A 19,494-nucleotide genomic window follows, 5' to 3' on the forward strand; every position below is an offset into this window, starting at 1 on the left:
AGCTCAGCTCCATCCTCATCTCGGGCACCAGCTACTCTCAGGAAGCTGGCTTTCCCTTCAGCAAGCACCAATGGGATGGGGGAACATCCTGCAATGATTGGATGGATAAAATGACCTAATCCTTGGTTATAGTGATGGGCCATTTGCTTCTCATGGGCAAACCTCATATCAGCTCCCATAGAAATAAAGATGATGCCATTTTAGCTGCCATTTTGACTCTCTTATTTCTCAATTTGTTCCAAGCCCAGGTAGGCATAAAATACTACACAGCCATAAAAAAGGAAGAAATTATATCCTTTGCAACAACATGGATGCAGCTGGAGGCCACTGACGTAAGCAAATTAACACAGGAACAGAAACTCAAATACCAGATCTTCTCTAAGTGGGAGCTAAACATTGAGTCCTCATGGACATAAAGGTGGCAACAATGGACACTGGGGACTATTAGGGTGGGCAGGGTAGAAGGGAGGCAAGGGTTGAAAAACTAACTACTGGGTACTATGCTCAGTATGTGGGTGACAGGATCATACATATCCCAAACCTCAGCATCAAGCAATATTCCCAGGGAACAAACAGGCTCATGTACCCTCTGAATCTAAAATAAAAGTCAAGGAAAAAAAGAAAAAAAACCCAGGTAGGGAATAAAGGTAGGACCCCTCAGAAGCTCCCAACAATGAGGATTTGACATGGTCTTTGATCTAATACTGCCTAAACATACCCATTACAATTAGTAAGAATTTTCATGAACCAATTAAGGCTGTAACTTGTTCTTGTTATCAAAAGTCGATATTTATCAGCCAAAGTCCATCTTTTTGTTTGCCAGTGGATTTATCTTCCTCCTCCAGTTATTGTCAGGGTTACTGGGGGAATTTGTTGAAAATGCAGATATGCAGGCTCCAACCCCCGGGGTTCCGAGTCAGTCATTATATCTTTTACAAACACCCCAAGTGACTGACATGCTTTGGGACGCAAGGTTTGTAACTAACGATTCTCAACCTTGGCTGCACATTGGAATAACCTGAAAAGCTTTAAAACATACTGAGGACTGGGCCCCACTTCCAGAAATTCAGATTTAATTGATTATGGATGAAGCTTGGGTATCTGGACATTTTTTTTTTTTTTTTTTTGAGATGGAGTCTTGTTCTGTCACCCAGGCTGGAGTACAGTGGCGCAATCTCGGCTCACTGAAACCTCCGCCTCCCAGGTTCAAGTGATTCTTCTGCCTTAGCCTCCTGAGTAGCTGGGATTACAGACACGCGCCACCACGCCCAGCTAATTTTTGTATTTTTAATAGAGATGGGGTTTCACCATGTTGGCCAGGCTGGTCTCGAACTTCTGACCTCAGGTGATCTGCCCACCTCGGCCTCCCAAAGTGCTGGGATTATAGGCCTGAGCCACGACGCCCAGCCTATATGGACCTTTTAAAAGTTCTCCAAGTAATTCTATCGTTCAGCCTGGGTGAGACCCACTGGTATACCCCTCAAAAGAAATCTTTCTTTTAAAGAGTTGTTGGCCAGGCACAGTGGCTCATGCCTGTAATCCCAACACTTTGGGAGGCCAAGGTGAGTGGATCACTTGAGGTCAGGAGTTCGAGACCAGCCTGACCAATATGGTGAAACCCTGTCTCTACTAAAAAAAAAGGAATAATAATACAAAATTAGCTGGGTATAGTGGCACATGCCTGTAATCCGAACTACCTGGGAGGCTGAGACAGGAGAATCACTTGAACCCGGGAGGCAGAGATTGCAGTGAGCCAAGATGGCGTCATTGCACTCCAGCCTGGGCAACAAGAGAAAAACTCTGTCTCAAAGAAAAAAAAAAAAGAGATTTGTTGATGGCAGGGAAAGCTTTCTGTTTATTGGATGCCTCTTGGTCTCTGGGGTTCCTATTTCTCTATAAGGGACAACATGGTAGCTGAAGGCATTTTTGGAAATGCAGACCAAAATCCCAAAATCTCACTGCCAGCATCAAAACTCATTACCACTCCATGGCTGCCCAGCTCCTCATTCCACCCTGCTCCATTGTGGTTCTAACCCCGTTTTCAAATGAAGTGCAATTTACATCTCTTTAACTAGACTGGGGTTATTACCATTGCAATCCTATTGATTGCAGCGCTGCTCTTAGCAACTCGCTCCAATTTGATCATCCTTAGTCATTCTTGCATAACTACATGTGTATAAACAAGCCCTGGTATTTGGCTAGCACATGTTTTGGGATGAGAAGGATCATCTTTAAATCACTAACCTGCCTGTGAAATGAACACAAAACAGTCAAAGCCCCCCACTTCAGCGATTCTTAATCCTTTAGATTTTCCTTCTCAGGAAGGCGTGAGTAGGACAAAGATCTGAGGCCAGGTTGTACAGGAGTCAGTTCCCATCTTATATGGATGCTTCATTTTAAAGGTAAGGGAAGAGAGCACAAGAGATGTAGTTGACTCACCTAAACTTTTCGCTGGTTCCTGATGGGGCAGTGAACACAGCCTACTCTTCCCAAATCCACATCTGGTACCCTGGGAACCACCCCATATAGCACCTTCATTTGTCCTGGGATATGGTCTCTAATTTAAACCCTGAGGACAGCAAAAGGAAGGCATCTGAGAACAGGAGTCTGAGTTCCAGGACTGGAACATCTCTGAGCATTGTGAAGAGAAAAGGAACTGAGGCAGAAGTTAGGAAAGATCTAGAAGTGGAAGACAGCAAACAGGGCTCCTTGCACCTTGTTATCTTGAGACAGAAGTGGTCAGGCTTGACAAAGATAACTGCCAACTATACATGTCAAATAGTGATTCCAAAGGATGATGTAGAAAATGGCGACTGGAAGTTGTTGACCAAGGGGCTGTACTTGGGAGTTGTTGACTAAGGGGGCTGTACCTCTCTAGTGAGAAGTAAGGAAACAGACAGATCACAGAATTTATTTTAAAAAAAAAAAGACGATGAAGAAGAAGCAAAGGTTGTATTGTTTGATCAGGAATGGCATCACTACAACTTTATAATCTGAGAGCTCTCATCGGGTATGGTAAAAGAGAAACAGAGAAAAATCGAGAATGATCCAAACCAAATGACAGGGAAAAAGGGCTCAGCAGTGCTTCCAAGAGAAAAATCAAAGTCCATTGCCCAAAACCCCAGCTCTTTATGATTCAGTCCCTGCCTACCTCCCCGGTCTCTTGTTCTGAAACTCCACAACCCAAGTCCTCTCTACAGCTATGGACTATGCTGCTAAAATGAGGCAGAAGAGACGCGGTAGTTGGGACCAGGAACCTCTGGGTTTAAAACCTCAGCTCTGGGCTCAGTCATTCACTCATTTTGTGACAAAAGGGTAGCTACTTTAAAACCCCAGACCATTCAGAGCCCTCAGGTATTCAGCGTTTCCAACGGATGTAAGGTACTCTCCAGTCTGGTCCAGTCTCTCTCCTAAGGGTCTCCAGTACAGAAGATTTGCCTCAAGGCCCAGAGTGACTCATCCCAAAGGACCCAAGCCCAGAAATCTTAGGAGATGGAGTTTATGTTTTGGGACTTTACCCAGGCAACAAAGGTTTCCGGAGGGGCAACTCTAATCCTCCCCGAATTAGCTGCCCAGCTGCAGTTTGTAGAGGAGGTCTAGTATCTATCAGAAACATTCACTCGGGAAGAAACTGTATTTCCATAAGGAAACACAAAGAATGGGGGTGCCATTAACCATTAGTTGGATATTTGGGATATGTGCTTTTTTTTTTCTTCCTTTTTTTGCCAACTCAAAATCCAGCCCTTTTCTTGTCAAATATAATAGTGCCAGAGTGAAACTGACAAGACATACAATAAAGTTGAGGTAGAGAAACACAAAGACCTAGACAGTAACCTATTTATTTTCCAGGGGAAAAAAGTAACAACTATTCTAGCAAAGAAAATAGACCGGTATTTGGTCATTGTTTTTTCCCGTTTTCCCTTCAATTTAAGAGAAAAACTTTTCAAATTCACACAAAATGGTATACACTGTCTACTTTTCTGTGGCCGTCTTCAAATACATAACCTTTCAGGTCACCATGAAACACGTTTTTGAAATATGTCTCAATCTGTCTTTCGGTGTGACAATGAAATTACCAGGCAGTTCGGCATGTGACGTGACTGAATTAGGCAGCTATCATGATCAGACTCCGTTCTTTACTTCTTGAGAGAGGGACAGGAAGGATTGAAAAAAAAAAAAAATCCTGGAGCAGAATCACAGCTGATTCTTTGTACAAGGGAAGTAACCCCGCAAAATCACATCGTTCCCTTCTCCGAGAGATCTCACGTCCATTTAACTAGTGATGCAGAGCAAGGTTTGCTCAAACTCCTCTGTCACCGCTTTGCCAGCCTCCAATTTGTGACTCTATTAGCTCCATATACCTGTCCAACTTCCTTTGGACTGGCAGAGGACATCTCCGAATGCCTGCAGACTAATGTTATATAGAAGTACTTGACCTTTTTAAGAAACACTGATCAAATTTGACTTGTATATTTCACTATATCACGGGAACAATCATAAATGGCATCTAAAAATTCAGCAGCTGCTGTGATCAATAAGCTGCCCACATAGTAATACAGGGATGCACAATACATAAATATACTTTTTAAAAAATTTATAAAGACATACTGTCGTAGTAGAGTCAGTTTCATTCTTATGCTAGTGCAGGGAACCTAGCTTTCAGCCTGGCCTGATTAGAAGATACCCACAGGATCAAACAAAAGCCTCACCACAAGCACCATCTTTTTGACTCAGGGCATTGTCCTAGAAGGATTATGTTAAAATGCAAATAATTCTATTTAGAAGTAGTAACATTTTGGCTAATTAGCAGCTTCTAACATATCTGCATGCATATGTTTATTGATTTAGCTGGCAGAAAGCAAATCGTGAAGGAAAGGGGTCAAAGACAGGTAAGTGTGATGAGGAGATGGATGGAGGGAAATCTAGGGCAAGCAGGAGTTGACTGAGAGTGTCCACACAAGGATCCCAAGGCTGCAGAGGGGCCCTGGGACCACAGAGGCCCAGCACTGCCTGCCTTGGGCTCCCTTTCTTCTTAAGGAAAGGCCAGAAAAAATGTGTCTCCAAAGTGTCTTTGGAATTTGTTAAGAACAACCGTCAGAAGTCTCACTTAGAAGCAGATGCAAATAAAATGAGATTTGAGAATTTCCTCCACAATTTAAAACAAAGAAATAAAAATATTTTAACAAATCACCCAATAGCCAAGCAAATATGATGTGATATGATGTGATATGTTGGTCTGTTCATGTATCATACATAAGCCATTCAAAATGCACATTGTACTAAAGAGTTCTCTTTCCGTCTTTCTCTCTCTCTCTTTCTCTCTCTCTTTCCTCATCTTCCTTCTTCTCCTTCTCTCTCTATCAAATGGATTTAGAGGAAACTAAGACACTGTCCCATTGAAATGGCAGCCAAACACCAAATAAGTGGCAGAGAAAAAGCTTGAATAGAGAACATTCTACACATACCAGACTCAATGGGCTCTAATAGCTGATGATTTCCTCATTTACCTGCACTGAGAGGACACACACAAACACATACACACACACACACACATATACACACCCAAGGTTTAGCAAATACTCCCATTTGAAAACCTTCCAAACATTTCTCTTCCTTCTCTAGAATGGAGCTACCTCACTGTCAATGAGATTTTCTATAAATGTGCTTCAATGGTCACACAGGTTAAAAAAAAAAAATTAATAGTCTAAGAAGCTAGGGCTAAAGACCAAAAAGTTAAAGCGCTTACAAGGCAAATAATTTGAAGAGGCAGGATAAAATCAAAAACAGAATTTAAATGGTCCCAGCCTAAGAATTTATAAAAGACCAAGTCCTGACCTGTGACAGAGATGAGAACTTTATTGGGCACGTAATTCAGAAAGGCAGGAAAAGCTGATACACAGAACACAGTGAATGTCAGGTTCAGGATTTAAATCTCAGTCTGACAGGGTCGGGAAAACCAATACAATAACGCCAGGGAGGAGAGATGTGCTGTGCAAATCCAGTGCGGTTTAGAACTTTGACTGCATAATTAGCCCGTGTTGTAATTAAGAATCTAGAAGGCCTATTGAAATGAAAGCACAATGGGCAGATTTGGATTCTGCTGCATGGAACCAGCATACTTAACACAGTAAGAGTTTTCCCTGATTTTGGCTGGACACTTTGGTAACTGACAGCCAGCGAGGCTTATAAAGATCTTCACACTACCTGTTTAAAACAGACGTGACTGACAGAAGGGAAATATTTTAAAAGTCCTTAGAGGGTGGCTGCATCTTTGGGTTTTCTATTTAGCTTCAGGAAAAAATACTTTTTCCAGTTATAGTTTCACTAACTGATCACAGAAAACTGAGTTCATTACAGGCATGAGGTCAATGCTGTGTTGATCTCTAAGCCAATGATACACTGGCATTACAGGCTTGTTTTATTTATAGAGAACGATGATATCAAATTAGATGGGAAGGAAGACAGGGAAGAATTTAGCTCCAATTAGAATAAGTGTCTCTGGAAGGCATCTACTACCAGTTTTCTAAAAATATAAGACAATGTCATGGATTCTATCTTTGTCTTTTAAAAAATCAGAGGAGAAAAGTAAGACGCTTACACACTACTGTGGTTATGCGCTAATTCAAAGGATCCACCTCTACATAGAAGTAAAGTAGCCTAGGAAAGTAATGTATCCTGTTCATTTCCACTGCTCTTTCACGTAATCCAATAAACAGACCCCAGTGATCACTGGCTCAGCTCGTCATACTAATTGGGCAAAATGAAACAAAGTAAGATATGCTTTTCTTTTCTGTTCTGTTCTTTCTTTTTTAGGATAGTCCTCTATTACAAGTATTTGTAACATGAAAACAAAACATCACACTCTAGAGGAATAATGGAGACACGTTAGCCTCTGCAAGAACTCCACACCACAAATTTTTGGCTCTTGGCACTTCTGAAATACTCATTTTGGGAATATTGTTTAAGGCAAGGTAAGAGGACACCAGTAATCTTATTTTAGTAATGATGCATCAAGAAAAAACTCCACTGGCCACTTAACAACCACCAAGGTACCTAGAATCTAAAGAAAAAATGTCAGAGAAGCATCCACTTACGGATTCAGAATCTTAAATCCTAGGGGGCTGGTGACTTTAAGAAACTGACATTTATAAGAATCAAGAAAGGAAGACCTCAGTAAAAAATGTGGTGAGCAGAAGCTCTTGGGCCCTTAATATAGTTTATCTTTCACATAAAGGTATCTTGAAAACCTTTACACAAGTCCTTTATGAGGGAATAATTTCTGAGCTGGGGCAGACAATGGTCTTTCAAATCCATTCTCAGTTTAGAAAGCATTTGTAAGGAGGATTTTTCCCAGCCACCACATGAGAAGTGTCTGATGCCCTTGGAAATCTCTGTAATTAACAATAAGCCTCTTTCACAATTGAAAGTGGACCCTCATACCCTAAAGTAGCACTGATGTTTCTATTTCTGACCTAGACCCTGCATTTTATGCAATGTCTTTGTAAAAACCAAGGGCAAGAACAACCTGGAGAGAAATTTTCAAATTTTGGACCAGAGCCACCAAATCAATAATGGCAGAACAAAATGAATTATCAACCTCCACTGCTTCAATCACAGGGAAAGGCAAGGAGTTAGCCAAAAGAGAAACTGCAGTCAATGTTAAGAAACAGAATGAATTGACTTTGAGGTAGGCTTATATCTAATTAAATGAGACTGGGGGCAAAGGTAAGGTAGACTCATCCACAGCTGATAAGGAAGTGATCAGAGGAGGTGACTCAGCTCAACTGAACTGCCTTTTCCAAGCAGAAAAGGAGAGCAGAAAGTGTTACAGGGTGGGGGACCCACAGTGGAGAAACTGCAAGTTTTTCAGAGGTGTGTTTTCCTTCATCCTGTGACTATATGGATTAACAATCTCAAACTCCCACCACTAGCAATTAAGTTACCATCAATATCCCAGGGTTGTGTGTGAGCCTAAAGGAATAAAATCCTTGCTGTGGGATGGCATATCAACCAAATGAAAGAAGAAAACGAAATTGGTATACCTACTATTGCTTTCTTACTTGTCAGCCAACAGTTTTGAAACTTTTGGGATGTATCCGGAAGCTTTATAATGAGAATTTCCAGACTTTCGGGTCGTATCATGAGCAGACACCCATCTGATGCTGGGTGGGTCTTTGGGAGGAGTGAGCAAGCTTTATCTAAGGACAAAAAACACTCCTGATGACCTCTTCATGTATTCTCTTGTGGGCTTGGCACTAAGGTAGTCATAAAATGGGACTCACCCTGAAATCTGTCATCAGCGATGATACCTCCCTTTATCTTGAAGATAGAGGACTTCCAAGAACCTGGTGCAGTACCTTAAGATGTGCACGGAAATGCCATGTGCGAGGCTCTGTGAGGCATCTGCTTTTAGTCTAGAGGTCTTTGCCAGTACCAAGAGGTGGAGCAGAAAAATGAAACCTCATCTATCCCACTGCACTTGCCATGCCAACATCAACCTCTAGTTACACCTGTACCCTGCACTAAAGAAAATTGCACTAAACTGTCATGTCAGACAGTCCTATCAAAGCAGCAGCATTTTTCTGCTGTGCCCTGAGCCTTTCAAACACATACTCACATATCCTGCCCCATCTGCAAACACACAGTGTTCTTTAAATGTGTACAAATGACACCCAGTGTTTTTGAAACACTCTTAAATAAGCCCAGGATGACTCACCATTTTTCTGGTCTTGTACAGCTACTTATATGTTCAAAAATCCCCTTAAAAGTTACAAAAATCTATCTCAATACTTTCAATGCATTTAAATGGCTAAAAGGTTAGACATGAAGAAGCGGGACTGGCAAGGCCAATAAGAAATTAACATGCGCACTGAAAACAGTCTTTGGCCCTTTTATAGAGCTACATTCACAAGAGTTGTGCATGCGCTTATCAGGAAATTATAGATCTTATTATTGGGGAATTGGGTAGCAGGTGCCAAAAACATGTAAATTCACTCCATTTCCAATTCATGAAGCCTATTGTAGCTTGGTACGATGGTTTTATTAGATTTGTACATTTAGCCCAGAACCTATTATTATAATAAAATACAAAATATAATTATTGTTTTCTTGCAGTGGGAATCTCAGAATTATCTAACACTTCATTGTTTCCCCATCAAAAGTAATTCCAAGATTGGATTTTTTTTTTTTTTTTAGATTTTTTAAAGAAATGTTGCTTCCTCTGTCTACTTTCCATAAGAGTTCTTGCTTTACGCTGCTTGACAGGAAAAGAAAGAATAAAGGAATTGAGATGGAGGTCATAAGTCACAGTGGTTTTCCTTTAATTACAGTATTGTACTTATATTTCTCATATTTTCTGCTGTTATCTCTGCCCAACCAAATCTCCATTCCTCATTCAGTGCTCATTAGTTGAGATGGTGTTTAGGGAAAGTTGATATATAGATATGAGTTTCATATGGCCAAGTGCTCACCTACTATTACACACCAAATGGAGTTCGATACCCGTAATGGCCAATTTAGCTACTTGTCATATGACACCCAGTCCTTCATCCATCCCCTACCGATGCTCTTACAATTCCTCTTTTCTCCTCTCTCTCTACCCACTTCATGTTATTATTTTCTCTCTTCAACAGAGAATGAAAACGTTTTAGAAATACTGAGGGGGCTCACATTATCCATAAGACACTGCAAAACTATGCTAGAGGCAACAACTTTATAGGCGGAAGGGGCCTTATAGATCACATCTTCTAGCCTGTCATTTTTCGAATGAAGATAGGGTGACCCAGGAAGATGACACTGCCGTAGCGACAGAACTCAGGACTTGCCACCCACTTAGGAAGCTATCACTGAGCCTTGGTGATGTGCCCGGCACTCAGCCAATGGCATCATCTCCCATAATCCTCAAGATGTCATGAGATAGATAAGTGCTAATATAGCTTCCACGTGGATGAGGAAATCGACACACAGAGAGGTTAGGTAACTTGATAAAAGTCACACAGATAATAAGCGGCAGTCATGTTTTGAGCCCAAGTTATAGAGCCTACTGTGTGTAGTGGTTAGAGGTAAGGTTCTGTAACCTGGGCTCAGAGCTTGACTCTGCCAAGTTTTGTAATTTACCTAATTCCAGAGCCTCATCTCTAACCACTACACACAGTATCACCCTCTCAGTACTACCATGAAGTGCCTTTATACTTAGTTATTACCTATCCACACATGTAAATGCATTGTTAGTGATGTTATTTTACAATAAATAAAATAAAGCATAGGCTTTGGTGGGTTGACTCCTGGCTCTATCACTGATTAGCTAGGGAACTTGCAACAAGGTCATTAACTTCTTAGAGTATCTTATTTGCCAAATACAGACAATAAGAGTAGCCACTCACGGAGTTACGCTGAAAGCCAAATGAGATCACTCAGCCTCCTCTGTGTCAGATATTGACACCCCATGTTAAAGTCCTGGACACACAGCATCTATTAAATTAAGCCACTGATCTCAACAGCATTGCAGCACTCCTGTATGTGAAATGTATGATGCTCTACAAACGTAAGTTATTATATTGGTCATTGGAGTGATCAAATGTACAAAAAGGCTTCTCAAGAACATTTTACCTATCCACCTCTCCTTGGGCATTTTACCTCTCCAGAAGATCTGTTAAGTGAATCCTATCAATCCAAGGTTGTGTGTGTGTGTGTGTGTGTGTGTGTGTGTGTGTGTGTGTGTGTGTGTGTGTGTGTGTAGGCATGTACCCATATCCACATGCTAAGTGCTAAGTGTATGAGATTACACGTAGGTGTGTACCCACATGAACATGCTAAGTGTATCTGATTACCGATTCCCTATATTTTCCTGCTTGAGACATTCTTTGGGAATTTTTACATTTTGTTTCCTATAGATACTTACTAAAGATGGGGAAATAATAATGGTTAATATATAAGCCATTGCTATCTTTCAGGCACTTTGCTACCACAGCACATATAGCATTTTTAGACACAACTGTTAGTATAATAAGTTGGATATCAAGCAATGAATCAGAAATTTAGGTTTCTTACTATACAGAAGCTTGCACTGGAAAGTCAGGTTCAACTTAGTCTAATTTTTTTCATCCACTCAATAGTTATTTATTGAGCATCTACTATGGATCAGGTACCAAGCTAGGCAGGCACAAGGAAAGTCTGCTCTCTTGAGGAGCTGATGGTCCATGAAGGAAATAAGCATGCAAATAAACCATGACAAGAAAACTGCAAGTGTGCTATAAACAAGGCAAAACTCAGTGGGTTCACAGGAAAGAATGGTCTCCCCTCTCTTGGAAAATAAAGAGAAGCTTCCCAAGCATGCTTTAAGGACAAACCAAAATCACAGGCATTTGAGGGCTGGTGTAGTTCCAGTTGTCTCTCTACCACTAGCTTCCTGTGTGATCTTGTACAAGTCATTTGACTTTTCTAACCCTTTGTGTCTCTATCTATAAAATGAGATTAGGGATATAAGACAGGGCTAGGAATATCCACTCTCACAGGGTAATGAGGATCACAAACTTATGCAGGAGGTAGAATCTAAAATCTACACATGTCAGGGGAAAATAGTGCATAGGCAGAATTCATGCTGAGCTCCAGAGTAAGTAGTTGGCTTGTTTTTGGTAGAAAAAAAAAGTGTATATATATGGTATGAAAAATAAACCACTTTTCTTTGCACACTAGAATCTCACTCAGGGTGGTCAATGAGTATGCACTCTCTCAAACCCAATGCCAACGCAGCAAAATAAATGCCAGGTCAGGAAGAAGATTGGGGATTAGAAGGGAACGGGTGGGTTCGTGTTGGCTATAGAAAGAGGAGTTCCTTCTACCTGTCTCGCTTATTCTCTCTCTGACTCTCCATGTCTCTGTGCCTCTCATCTCTCCCACCTGCTCTCCCACCCCAGGCACCTCAGCTCTCTCCTCAGTTTTTCCACTTGAATTCAAGTAAATTAAAAGAATGCAAGGTGTACTTTGCTCTATGTCAAAAATGCTTTGTATAAATGGAAAGTGTAGTACAAATGCTGGTGACTGCTATTAGTTTAAATTAATGCCCTTAAAAGACTACCCATAATTTTCTGGAAAGGTATGTCTTATATTAAGGCTCACAAGGAATATATAATAGACTTTGGAAGAACTAGAAGCCAAAGAGATGGAGTCTTAAATCAGAGGCGTAGAGACACAGAAGTCCTTAGGAAGTTCTGGGTGTCAGGTGAGAGGAGGACTTGAATGCTTACTTCTCTTTTAATTATCTGGTGCTCACACTACCCTCCTTTGTTGCCTTCAGCCAGAGCTGATAAGAAAAGGCACCAATAAATATCTTGGCAGTCTGAAGGGAGAAGCCATGTTTCATGGGACTCCCTGCTTCTACAGCTGTTGTTAAAATATTACTGCTAATTAGCTGGCTAGTTATATATAAACCCTTACAAAGGAGTATTTTTACACAATCATAAAATAAATTAAACTACCAAAAATTCACGCTGTTAATTAAAATAACCCCTGTAGGAGGGGGAAAAATCGCTACAAGGCTGAGGTAAACAGGAGGCAATTTCACAAGTACAAACTGATTAATTTTATTTCCCATTACATGTATTTGCTAATATCATCAAAATTGGGATATAAAGCAATTTTGCCTTGACAGTAGTTCAAACAGAGGTAGTTCTAGCAGAGGAATGTAGCTAGTCAGATATACCCTTGGCCCTAAGGCTATTCTCTATCTGGCAGGGGTAAGTAGCTTTTCAGCAGAACCAGGGTCTAAGTTGGGTACACCCTAGAGGCAGGGAGGGAGAAGAGCCTCTCCCCAGTCCATCCAAGCAGCCTCAATGAACTCTGAGATCATTGGTGGCATGACCTGAGACAGTCACATCCCCCTCTCATCCAAAGATACAAAATATTTGAGGATACAAGAGAAACTCTGCTGCTGAGGGGTGGCAGGAAGACAGAGGAAGCAAACTAACCCACCTCCAGCTGTAGGAATGGTCAAGACAGTTCATTCTCAATTTGCTAACACAGTTCACCCATTCTTTTAAGCATGTCTCTCCTGCCCTGGATTTTATAATGTAGCTTTACTTTTCTAAAGTTTGTGTATACTTTCTATAGTTAAATAATTGCCCAAATTCCTTGTGGATCATTCTTTTACAAAATATCACAAAAGTTTAGTAAAAAGCAAAACAAACAAAAAAAAGCTTAGAAAATACTTTTGTAAAAGAAAAAAAGGCTATTTAGGAAAGAATGAACTTGAACTTTCAGGGTGTCTAGCTCTTTTCTGGCAGCCAAGTTAAACAATAGACTTGAACTCAGCTGGAAGATAGGGGTAACATTTTAATCTTCCCTGGCCTCCCCTTCCCCCAGTTGTTCCAAGCAAATATTCATCTGAAAAATAAAATGCTTCTTGCAAGCACAGACATATTATTTTGCATCCTTATTGGTCAACCAGAAAAATGTTTCAATCCCTTTGGACTCACAATGTGTTTTATCTTATAGGCTCTTAATGTGGGGGTTTTCCATTCTTATACCCGTTAAAATGCATCTGCAGGCTCACGCCTTGTTTAGCACCTACTTTTATGAGATGGCTCTTCAGGAAGACCCACCAGTTTTGTCAATGGGACGCCAAACATCTGCGAGAATAAGCAAAAATTTCAGGCCTAAATCCAGATGTTTTATCTGTGCAACTCCAAACATCCAGATGTTTCGGGGGGGAAACAGTGTTTTATAAATAATACTCTGCTTTTGACAAAGAAAATGAACAGGTGCATGAACAATCCAAAACAGCAGATAACATGGGAGAAACTCATTGTGGCTTCTATATGTGGTTGAATATTTTATCCCTGTCGTTTTGCTCCACTGTCAAGTTTTCTTCCAAGCCACGTTTTGTACAGATTCATGTTAACATTAGCCAGCATTTCTCCAGCTATTAGGGAGGCAATAATCAGAGTGCTGTGCCCTGCTAGAACCCAACACTAGATTCTATTGATTCTCTCCTCCTTAATAACTCCAGCCCACTACTGCTGCCCTGATGAGAGATCTCTTTACCCCTCACACTGACTGCAACATGACCTTACACTGGATGCTCCAGCCTCCAGTTTCCACCTCCACACCGCAGCCGAGTGACAGTTCTAAACCTCCACCTGAGGCTCTCACTTTTCCCACTCAAGGGTCCCCTCAGAGCCTCATCTTCAGGACAGAGCCCAACACGCCTGGTGTGGTCTATAGGGCTCTAGGCCAGCTGGCTACAGCCTCGTCCTGACACCCACCCCCAGCACTGGCCCTGTGCTCTAGTCCATGACAGATAACTTGATGTGTTCTGGAATATTCCTATGAGTCTTCAGGCCTGCTTATCTCTGTAGCTGCAGTTTTCCTACCTGGAACACCTTCCCTCACTTGCTGGCTTGGAAGATGCCCTCCCTTACTTCGTAAGGACTCAGATGTCACGATCTCCATAAAGTCTGCTGTGACCTCAGCGGCAGAGTTTGTGGCTCTATCCTCAGTGCTCACATGACATTTATCCTAGGTTGTCTTCTCCCTCTACTTATCTATCTGTCCCATAGCCAACCATGACCATGTATGTCATCTTCACCCCCTAAACAATTCTTAAAGTCTCGATAGCCTTGATGTTAAGATAAAGACCAAAATCTATAGCCCCTGAAACCCTGCTGAGTTCTTCAACCTCTGCTCTCAGGACTCCAGTCCTGCTGGCTCCCATCACTCCCAGAGTCCCCAAGCTCACTCCTGTCACAGCAATTCCATCTTCCTGACGGGGATGCCAGCCCCTCACCATCCCTCCCAGCCTCAGAACCTCATCAATTCCCAATCACCCTTCACAACTCAGAGAAAACAGTCTGTTTATTGGGGAAACCTTTCTCCATCCCCCTTTTCCACTCAGCTGGAGTCAAATTTTATGGTTATATGTACTCAGAACCATGCCCCTTTTCCTCATTGCAATTATATTTGATTAAGGTGAATTTCTGACTCATGTCTTTCTCTTCCATTATACTGCAGTTTCCACAAGGGTAGGGATGGCATCCTTGCTCCATTGTATCCCTAGCCCCCAGCAAAGTACCTGGTTCACCAGAACTGCTCATGAAGGAGTAAATGAATAATTTACATCCATTCAACATATCATCATGACCATAATTCACTCCTTGAGTGCAGAAGCTATATTTTATTATTGTTATTAATATTTGGAACCCAGCACAAAGTGGATCCTCATCATGCACTTATTGGAAGAATATTAGGTGCAGATATTAGAGACTGTGGGTCAGAAGCAGAGCATCCCACCTCACATAACAGTGAACTCCCCATCTCTGAAATCATCTAAGGAGAAGACATATGGAATGCATCAGGAATGGTCCAGAAGTAATTCAGTCAATGAACTTGATGATCATTCATTTCCTTTCCTACCCTCACGTGCTATGGTGCAACTAGAAAAGACTAGAAAGAGGATGGATGTAAGGAAAAGAGAGCTGCAGAAATGAATGAAATTGCAACACCCTCAGAAAGGAGAGTGTCATGGCAAATAGAAAGAGTAGGGTTTTTGCCAAGGTTTTCTTAATTGCTGGCAGGTAGCAGACTTGAGAGGCTCTGTACAATATAGGTGTGAAGGCTGAAAGACAGATGTCAAAGATAATAGCTTTAACCAGCTGTCTGATGGCTACTCCTTCCTCCTTAGCCTGGCCCTTATTTCTAGATTTAGATACAGCTCAAAAGAGATTCAGACTTTGACGAGCCAGGCAGAAAATTGTGCTAGTCACATGGAATCATTTTGACTGTTTTCTCAGCTGTTTCCTAAGAAAACAGACTTAACATTTGTCACCCTCATTCCTGAATAAGGAAAGTGATTCCACTTTCTCCTAAAGCAAAAGACACAGGATAGAGTTGGCATTTGTTGAGTGAAGAGTAGGGTTCAGATTAATGGCGTGTTGAGGGTTTGTTTTTACAATCTTTCTATATTTTCACATTCAATAAACTAAATGAATTGTCCACACCTCCCTTGGGGCTTCCTAATAGAATAATCCCACCAGGAAACTTTTCTCTTCCAGGCCCCTCACCATTTCTCTTTCCAATCTCCCAGTCTCATGTCCTTGGCCATAATTAATCTATTCCTCAAATATAAGAATGACCAGGGGTAGAAGTACAGGGAAAGAAAAGAAGGACAAAAGCAGAATTGAGCAACACATGATTACAGGGGTGCACAGAACTGCCTTTTATTTCTCTACATGTTTAAGTTGACAATTATAATATTTCATATATTAGATCTTATGGTCGGATTGTCAATTTTTGAGCATGTATCATGTGACATATCCTTTGGACATATTAGTTCACTGGTGTTCAGTTACCTTTTAAGTTATGTATTAGCCTTCTTAATAGGTGAAGAGGTTAAGGCTTAGAAAGGCTAACTACCTTGCCCAAAGTCACACAGACAATAAGTGTTGGAGCCAGGATTCAAACCCATGTTCTCTGCCTCCCAATCCATATCTAATAACCACATGTGTACAGTCTCAAGGAGAGTCACAGAGATTTTTCATTAACAAAGACCCAGCAAGCTGTCACACTAAATCAAGCAGGGACAACATGGCTTCCCAGAGCACATTTGAGAACGTCTACAGGCATCTTTGGTTATCATAAATGGATAGGTGCTACCAGCATCTAGTGAATAGAGGATGCCCCAAACATCCTACAATTCACAGACAGCCCCCACAACAAAGAACTATCAGGTCCAAAACATTAATAGAACCGTAGTCAAGAAACACTGCACTAAATTATCTCAGCATTATGTAAAACGGGTTCTCTGCTGCCAACTTGTGACCTTCTATATTGAAAAGGGGAACAGCTCATAACTCCTTGATATACAGTTTCATGCTAACAGTGTATAGAATTGGCCGATGTTCTTTTTAAGAATGGAGAAAAAAAGAAGGATGGAGAAAGAACAGGCGAGGAAGAAGAAAAAGAAAAAAAAGAGAAAGAGAGAAGGAGAAAACTAACATTAGAAACTGACAATCTGCAGTGTTCAACAGCTGGATCGCATTACATGGAAATCAGTCCCAGTGACAGCACAACAGGCTGCTTTTGTGTCTTCATGAATAACGCAATGTGCTGGGTAAATGCTTTTCCCCATTTAGAAACAGGTAGTTAATGGGAATTGAAGTGATCAAATACTGTGTACCCCAAGGTTACTTACATCATGGGCCTGGGTGGCCCCAAGCTCATAAATAAAGCATTGGAGCATCTTATTTTAGGCCTGGTCAGATAAGCAAGTGCTTGCATCATGTGAACAGAGCCCACAGCGCAATATGACACTGAGCCTGGCAATTCCAGGACCTCTCAGAATGTGACATTTCAAGCACAGTACACTGAGTTCACACCCTGTGGAAGCTTCAAGGCCCACCATGCCTCAATTTTCCATCATCTTTTTGATTAAGCTGCTGTGAGAGAAGGCTGTCACTGAGCCGGACTTTAAATGATGCCAAGTTCATTCCCTACTATGCAGAAGTTAATTTGAGGCACATTTGCAACTTATAACTCTGATTTACTCATTTGCTGGTACGAGGGCCACACACAGCTTGACAACCTGCCAGCTTGCATAGACTATTCTCTCAGAAAAGGTTTGGACCAAGTCAAGACCCAGCTTGGCAGCTCAAAATACAGCTGCTAGACAATGGCAGAATGTGGAGTTGAATATAAGAAAAGAAAAATATCTCCTCTTTGCCTCAAATTTTTACATATAATTTTGTAATCATATCCCTATTCAGATACTTTGACATAAATAGTGCTTAATTAAATTGCTGCTATTTGTTGTTTTATTATTAGTACATGGTTTGTTTGCTGATATGTACCTGAAAGCCATGTGCACACACACACACACACATACACACACACACTTATGCTTGGTCCTAGTACTGTTGTTGTTTTGAAAGTAATGAAAATGCTCTCTATGAATAATTTCTCCATTTGACAGAATCAGCAACGATTTTAAATAATGCTTGTTTTTCTGGTACACAAATGGCGAGATGGATAATTCTAATGTAATAATTTTCTGGTGTTTTTGTCTCATAGATTTCCTGTAATCTGTTAAGATCAATCAAATAATATTCATATATTTCCTATAATTCAATAATATCAATCTAATAATATATTATTGACATGAAATAAATTCTTCCTACTATAAAAAAACAGCTCCCACAATAAATGCATTTCCCTGTAATTCATATTGTGCTGTTTCTCATTCAGACCCTGGGATCCCAAACAAATGTCTTCAATAAATGTTTGTGCCTGGGGAAACACCTACAATCCCAGCACTTTTGGAGGCTGAGTCAGGCGGACCCCTGGAGCCCAGGAGTTCAAGACCAGCTTGGGCAACATGGTGAAACCCCCTCTCTACAAAAATTAGCCGGGCGTGGTGGTGCCTATCTGTAGCCCCAGCTACTCAGGAGGCTGAGATGGGAGGATCGCTTAAGCCTGGAAGGTTCAAGGCTATAGTGAGCTGTCATGAAACCACTGCACTCCAGCCTGCCTGACAGAGCCAGACCCTGTCAAAAATAAATTAATGAATTTAATTAAATAAATAAATATTTGTAAACAAATTTGGGGTAAGATGTAAGGTTTAAATTTTCTGTGAGATTGTAACACTAGTTGGTCATTGACTAAAAGTCACCACCACGTCACCCACAGAACCATCTTCTGGGAGCTGGGTTCTTCTAAACACAAACTCCTTCTCCTGCTCCATGGGGAACCTGCTCTAGAGCCTGCTTTTCTGCCTCTGACATGGTTTCTCAAAGTGTGAGCCACAGAATCCAGCCTGTAAGAAATGAAGATTGCAATACACATGTTGGGTGCTTGCTAGGAAAGCACAGTGTGCTTATCAAAAGCAAAGATTGCTAGAGCCATGCCAAACCAATTAGATCTGACTCTCTGGGGAGATCTACACTTCCAACAGTATTTTCAGGTAAAATTGTCTTTCTTCCTTGAGTCTTGGAGCATATGGATTGGGTGCAGAAGAAAGAGAGTGAGATTGTGAAAACTGTACTCCTCAACTCACTGTATTTGAAATAAACTATTATCAAAAATTTCAAGCTAAAAATCATCAGTTCTCTAATGCCCTACATCCTCTCGACCCACCACCCCCCAAAAAGAAAAAAGTCTGGTCTTTGGAATGATAACCCCCTGAGGCTCTACAAAAGGGGAAATTGAGTTATCCTCATTGTATCATGTTTGCTAAGGCAAGAAACTAGAAATATCAGTATGCTTCCGTGATATACTTTAGAATAAATTTTCAGCCACAAATTTTTTTTTTCAAAAAAAGTTTGCTCCAGATAATATGATAAAACTCCATTTACTTCCGGTTCGTAAATGTTTTGCTATATTTCACCAGATAATTATCCCTTTGGTTTTCTATTCCAGCTTATCATCATTATGATGATAGAGTAAAGAGAATTTTAATTCAAAATTTCAGAAGACACTCAAAAGGAAAAGAGCAGCATAATTTACGCC

The 19,494-nt window shown here is 41.0% G+C and overlaps 1 protein-coding gene and 1 long non-coding RNA gene across 5 annotated transcripts in view; one reads left to right on the forward strand and one right to left on the reverse strand.

Moving 5' to 3' along the window:
* The window catches only part of PPARGC1A (PPARG coactivator 1 alpha), a 684,626-nt gene that overhangs the window by 437,472 nt on the left and 227,660 nt on the right, over nt 1-19,494 (reverse strand). The gene's annotated exons all lie outside the window — the stretch shown is intronic.
* Nucleotides 6,031-17,784, forward strand: LOC107974212 (uncharacterized). 3 transcript variants are annotated; one of them, XR_008547755.2, is made up of 4 exons: nt 6,031-6,127; nt 6,814-6,971; nt 7,477-7,687; nt 15,007-17,784. It is a non-coding gene; the product is annotated as an uncharacterized LOC107974212 (long non-coding RNA). The 3 variants fall into 3 exon arrangements; XR_001716797.3 differs by lacking the exon at nt 15,007-17,784 and adding an exon at nt 9,115-9,294 and having other exon boundaries at nt 6,055-6,127; XR_001716796.3 differs by lacking the exon at nt 15,007-17,784 and adding an exon at nt 9,196-9,294 and having other exon boundaries at nt 6,055-6,127.

This window comes from Pan troglodytes, chromosome 3 (assembly GCF_028858775.2).
Source record: "Pan troglodytes isolate AG18354 chromosome 3, NHGRI_mPanTro3-v2.0_pri, whole genome shotgun sequence".
Lineage (NCBI taxonomy): Eukaryota > Metazoa > Chordata > Mammalia > Primates > Hominidae > Pan > Pan troglodytes.